Raw genomic sequence first — 6,000 nt, 5'->3', positions numbered from 1 at the left:
AGCCAGCTCTTTGCCCCAAGGATCATTTGTGTGCTCTGGGAATACTGAAATGCCACATTTGGATCACAGGGAATAGACTTGGAAGCACTTCTAGAAGCCTGTTACAACTGGTCTAGGTTCAGATAGGGGCTTAATAGCAGCGTTTACCTCTCCCTCCTCAGTTCCAAGGTATTCTGGGATATTCCTGGCCCCTAAACTATCAGACACAAGCCAGGAGCAGGAATGAATTGTATTCCCCTGCCTGCCTCTTGAGTAGGAGAATCACATCGCTCAGCTGCCTTGGCCTCTTCTACCCTTACATGGGAACATTCCCGGCACACCCTGTCGTTCACCATTCGCTGCTCAGAGAGAGGAAAATGGCAGAGCAGAAGCTGGTTTCACACCACTGTCCCTGCTCCTCCCAGGGTGTTGCTCCCAATAGGTGAGGCGCCAGGCTAGGGTAAAGCAGGGGCCGTTCTGCCCCCATTAGCTGCCATTGCCCTTTGCAGGGGGGCAACACCACCCTACACTCAGCCGCAAAGGAACCCTTGCTAGAAGCCAGCCAAAGTTGGTACGCAGCGCGTTACAAAGCACTTCGCCACGCTGCAGCTGATCAGGGAGTGGCATGGTCGCTGCCCTACAATGTCAGCATCTCAGTGCAGCACTTACTGGTCTGAGACCTGCAGAGAGGAGGGGACAGGGCGCGACTGGCATGAAGCTGGCTCACCATGGCACGAGTACTTGGGGATGTCAGCCGTGCACGTGGTGTGGGGGAAGGAGCCTCCGCGCCAATTGGCCTCGACCTCCCACAGATTGTGGCCCGGCTGTGGGAAGATGCCCACCCGAAGACTGCTTGTTCCTGCACCAGCAGGGGGACAACGGGGTGGTCCATGTGCTTCCATCCCAGAGCCCATGTGCACGGTGCTAGGACAAGGGCACACAGGGAACGGAGCCAGGACAAAGGAATTGCTAGCCCATTCCCTCTTCCACTGCAGCAAAGCTGGGAATGGGGCCAGAGCTTGGCCTTAGGCCCAGCTTCAGGGATGAGCCATCCCAGCAACTGCCACGGGGATAAGACGTCCCGCTAGGCTGAATGAAGTCATTGTATCTACGGAGCAGCAACGGACGTTGGTCGCTGCGCAGGTGGGAGGAGGGAGACGCTCCTGCCTTGGCGTCTGCTTGCGGCCCCAGGAGCCCAATGCTGGCTCGTCTTGTAATGACACGTTGCTCCGGCCCTGGCGCCCCGTCAAGGTACTGACACTGGGGCTGCATCCAGTCCCTGAGAACCACAGGGCCCGTTTCAATTTGCTGTAATTGAGGCCACTCTTAACTGTGCAGAGGAAACCCTGTCCAAGGGCATTAGTGATGACGTGGCGTATAATCAAAGGGACAGTGCTGCAAGATGCTGAGCCCCCTTAGCCCCAGTCAAGGGCACTAGGAGGCCAGGGCAGTCAGCCCCATAAAGGAGCCCCAGGCGGAAGTGTCTGACCGAATTTGGTTACTTCCCTACGCTTCGCAAGAGCAAGCCATGACAGCTGTCTGCTCTGCAGTGGCAGCTGTGTACAGACACCTGCTGGAAAGGGTTAACCAGCCAGCCGAGGGGACTGGAGGCCAGACGGTCCCAGCACCGCTCACGGCTGGCATGGGATCTCAGTGGGAGGATACGGAGGGCTGGCGACTTGCGCCAAGTTTCCTGTTGGAAACCTGATGACGAGCCAAGACCGTGTGGGGCAGCTGAGGCGAGAGACCAAACACCACCAACGCTCAGCGGATGAGGTGGTGAAACCCTGGTTACTAATTACCCTTTAAAAATAGCAGCCTGCTAGGAGCCCTGGCAGAGCAGAGAGAAGCAAGCGGGCCACTGTGCGATGGATGTGGAGCACGAACTATGGCTCAAGCCGCAGCTGGAGTCAGAGCTGTATTTTTGCCCCCTCGGAGAAGCAGCAGGGCTTTGGCAACGACATGGCCGCACTGACTCAACAGCTGAGGGGGAAGTTCTTTGGAGAGAGAGGTTGACAGTGTTTTAAGTCGCAGGTTGCTAAAGAAAACTCGCTGTGATTGGAAACAGTGACTGGTGTCAAAGGCGTTTTCATCTTCCTCCCGTTCAACAGCTGCCTGTTGAAACCCCTGCAAACTTTCCACCTCACAGCGGCTCCTGAGGTGGAAAAACAACGTACAGTTAAAGCAGCGGTAGTAGTGATTGCTGCATCCATCAGAGGCGCTGAAGGAGGAGCTGGTTAACTAGTGACAGGGTCGATCTTGGATTACATGGACACTGGAATCAGTTCCTGCTCAGCATCAGATCAGGAGAGGGAGGAAACCTCATCCCCAAATTACCCCCTGGCTCTAACCAGTCGCTACTTTTGTGGCCAAGGAATGAATTTCCCCTGAGCTCTACATTCACCTGTGGTCTGTGTTACTGTTTGCTAAGTGTCTCTCAGACCGTGCCCACCTTGGTCTGTGGAGCAGAGACCTCTGTATTGGGGTCACCCTCTCCCAGCTCAGTCATCTAGGAAATGGGCTTGAAGCGGAGCTACCGTGGATCAGTATCGACTCAACCTGCAGGTTGCAGCTGCCAAGGTAGAAACATGCCAGCCTGCAACCCACCATGGGAGCAAGGATGCTGGGGTGGGCACTCATGCAAACCACCCCACTGCCTGCTCTGGCCTACCCTGCCTTACCTCCACTCCTGCCAGCTGTCAAATTTTTGAAGGTCAGCAGCTTCCTAGCAGCGCAGCACAGTAGACACCTGGAGAGAGCGCTCCAGCATCAGGAACTACTGCTTATCCCATCTTGACCAAGGGACAGCCGAGACCTGTCTAACTTTCCTTAGGCTTAATTGGAGTCTCTCTGCTCTTGCAGACTAAATTGGCCAGAGCAGAGACCTGAGCTGCTGCAGCTAGACTGCTTCGCTACCCAAGAGGCCTAAGGTCTCTCCTCAGGGCCGGTGCCCTCGTTGGGTTCACCTTCCTTCCCTTCATTACTCTGCACTCCCTGGTGGAGACCTCTCTTCTGTGGAGGCCACTCCTGGCAGTGGCATCCTGATTCTGGCTGCAATCTGTGCTCGCTCCAGTCTGTTTTCTAGGGCAGGAAGGAAGGATTTCTAGACACCCTCTTCCATCAACTTTCTAACGCACCAGTAAAATAGTACAAGAACTGGATTCCTCACACTTGTCTACAGAAGATAATGTTAGTAGGAACCCAATGAAGAACTTGAAAAATCAACCACCCCACCAATCCTTCCAAACTTTTGTTCACAAAGATTTGGGACCAGCAGTATCTTTTTAAGGGAATTTCACTTTTCTTGCTTCAAAACACACTCATTTGTAGCTGGCTTTTTTAGATCTATGGTCTCCACAACTGAAATAAGAGCAAAACCCACCAATCAGGACTGAATTACTGTAGAAAGCAAAGACGTCCATAATCTTAAATTTTGAAAACCATTCCATCTTTGGAGCAGACAGGCTTAATGGAGTCCTGAGTGCAACGGATACATTTGGAAATAAGAACAAAAGCTTACTTTTGCCCATTAAATCCAACGTGACTTTTGGGTGTCCTCCAGTTTTAAATGCCTGCCAAGAGTGCGAAGTTCATTGCAAAGATCCAGCCCATTTATGTCAGAGGATCTCTCTTCACCCACCTGTCCCATTTTCCAACGCTTTGCTTAGAACAATGCACTGCTGTTGTACTCCTTTGTGGGCCATCTGGGACGTTTCAGGGATTACGCAAAAAGCTGCACAGCCAACAGTGCCCCTCAAGTTGTGAAAATCTTTAGGCAGGTGTGCACCAGGATCCAGCAAGAGAGAAAACAACAACTTTGCAGTCCTGTCCTGGATTACTGAAGGGTTCACCTGTGGCCTCTAAACCGACCCTTCTCTCTTTTAGCGTGCATTCCTGTAGGAAATGAGCTTGAAGGTCCAGCTGATCTGCCAACTCCGTAGCCCCAGCCAGGACATTTATTATCAGAACAATTATTTTCTGGGAAATCCTTCAGGACTTTTTGCTGATGCACAATTTGCTTGACATATCCTCGTTTCTCAGAGCTTTCGACTCGTAACTTGAGCTTCAAAAACTCTGTCATACTGCCATCACACTGCATGGGGGTTTATAGTTGCCCATCAGGCGAGTCAGCGATTCAGTATCACTCCAAGTTTGGGTTTCCCAGGGTCCCTTTAGGTGCGAATCACTGGCTACTCAAGCGTAAAGCATTATCAGGTCCTGAAAGGGAGCACAGTATTGAGATACTTGGATTGCATTGAGCTGCTTTTCCCATCTGGTTTGTGGCCATGTGCTGCACCCCAGTGCTGAGCTAAGATAGCAAAAGAACTGAACAATCATTGAACCACATCAAAAACATCACTGCAACAACCGAGGGGCCAACTGAGCCCTGTCCTGACCCCAGGCTAGGCAGTGACATTAGGATGCTCTACATGTCCCAGCTCCCAAACTGGAAGCGGTAGAGCCACCGAGCTTGGCACCGAGCAGAAATATTTCCCCTCTTGACCCGTTTCCAAGAATTTGAACGGTTTGCTTTGACCCAGGTGACAATTGTGCATTTCCTTGGAGGCCATTCAGAGACCGTCCCTACTCGCAAGATCCAATTTCCCAAGTAACTCCCCACATTTCAAAACATTTCCCTGCTGTGCGATGAACAGAGATGGTCCGTGGACCTCGGAAGGGAACGCTTCGTATCCTGGGCCGCCTGATCAAATCAAAGACCTTTCCCCATCAGGAAATAATTTGCCACTGGCTTTCTTTATTGATCATCCATCCTTGCTTTGTTCATAGACTTAAGTCTCTCCAAATATGATAGCTGTTCACACAATCTGCGGATTTCTCATATTTCACTAAGGTAACTCAATAGGTTTTCCCAGACAGAAATAATACATAAGTCAGTATAAGTGATCATCAGGGATCCTGGTATTCTTCGTTTAAAAATCGCAAATTGTCCGATTAAAACCCCCCAGATCCATGCTTTTTCCATAATTGAAATGCCACTATATATATATCAGTTAAACAATATTTGATTTATATATTTACAATTTTAAAACAATTTGGAAGCCTACCAGTGCCTCAACCATTATAATAAAATAAATTCCTAAATACCTATACATTTTGGCATTTGATTTTGGATTTTTTCATAGTGAAAAGTCAGAGCTCCCCCTGCCCCCTTCACTCACCAGGACGCGGGTCTAGCTGTGGCTGTCCCCTCCACTGCTTTGTGGCACTGAGCAGTCCTGATATGCCGGAGCCCTGCCCATGCTATTGCCCCTCACTTCCCACCCACAGCCTCCTGCTCCCTCAGCCCTGCTGGATGGGGCTCCCAGCTGCCTGGGCTATGAGGCCAGGGACCTGGGTCTGCAGCCCCCTGCCCCTTGTAGCCCTGGCTGCCACCCGTGGAGCACAGAGCCTGGCTCCCTCCCCCCAGCAGGAGCCGGTGTGTGGAAATGTGAGCTGCCTTCTGTGGCCTGGGGCTCCCCACCCTGGTCCCCGGGGCCTCCAGGACCCAGCAGGTAGGACCTGGCATGGGAGGACAGGGCAGAGTGGGGCAGGAAAGCTCAGTGCTGCTGTTGGGAGCCCTGCACTGCCATGGTGAGGCACCCCGTCTGCCCAGCAGAAGCGAGGGACACAACTGCGCCACCACCCCCGTTGCTGCTGGGTGGGCAGGGGGCACCTTGCCGTGGCAGCGCAGGGCTCGCAGCAGTAGCATTGAGCTTCCCTGCCCTGTTCTGTCCTGCTGCGCCAGGTCCCGCCTGCCGAGCTGCGGGGGGAGGGCAGCAGGGCAGAGAGCCTGAGCCTGCAGTGGGCAGCCTGCTCCTGTCACACACAGATCTGGGGGGGCACGTACTTCCCCGCCAGGAGCAATGGGGAGCTGGCCACCTCCTGTGGCCCTGTCCCACTCCCTGCTAGGACCCTGCAGTTGCACATTCCAGCCCCAGACCCCAAGCCCCACGCACTGTCCACGCTGGGCAGCAGCCCCAGCCCAGCCCAATTCCCTCTATGGTGGCTGCAGTTCCTGTC

Source organism: Crocodylus porosus, unplaced genomic scaffold, assembly GCF_001723895.1.
Source record: "Crocodylus porosus isolate Cpor-Errol unplaced genomic scaffold, CroPor_comp1, whole genome shotgun sequence".
NCBI lineage: Eukaryota > Metazoa > Chordata > Crocodylia > Crocodylidae > Crocodylus > Crocodylus porosus.
This window is presented reverse-complemented; position numbering follows the sequence as displayed.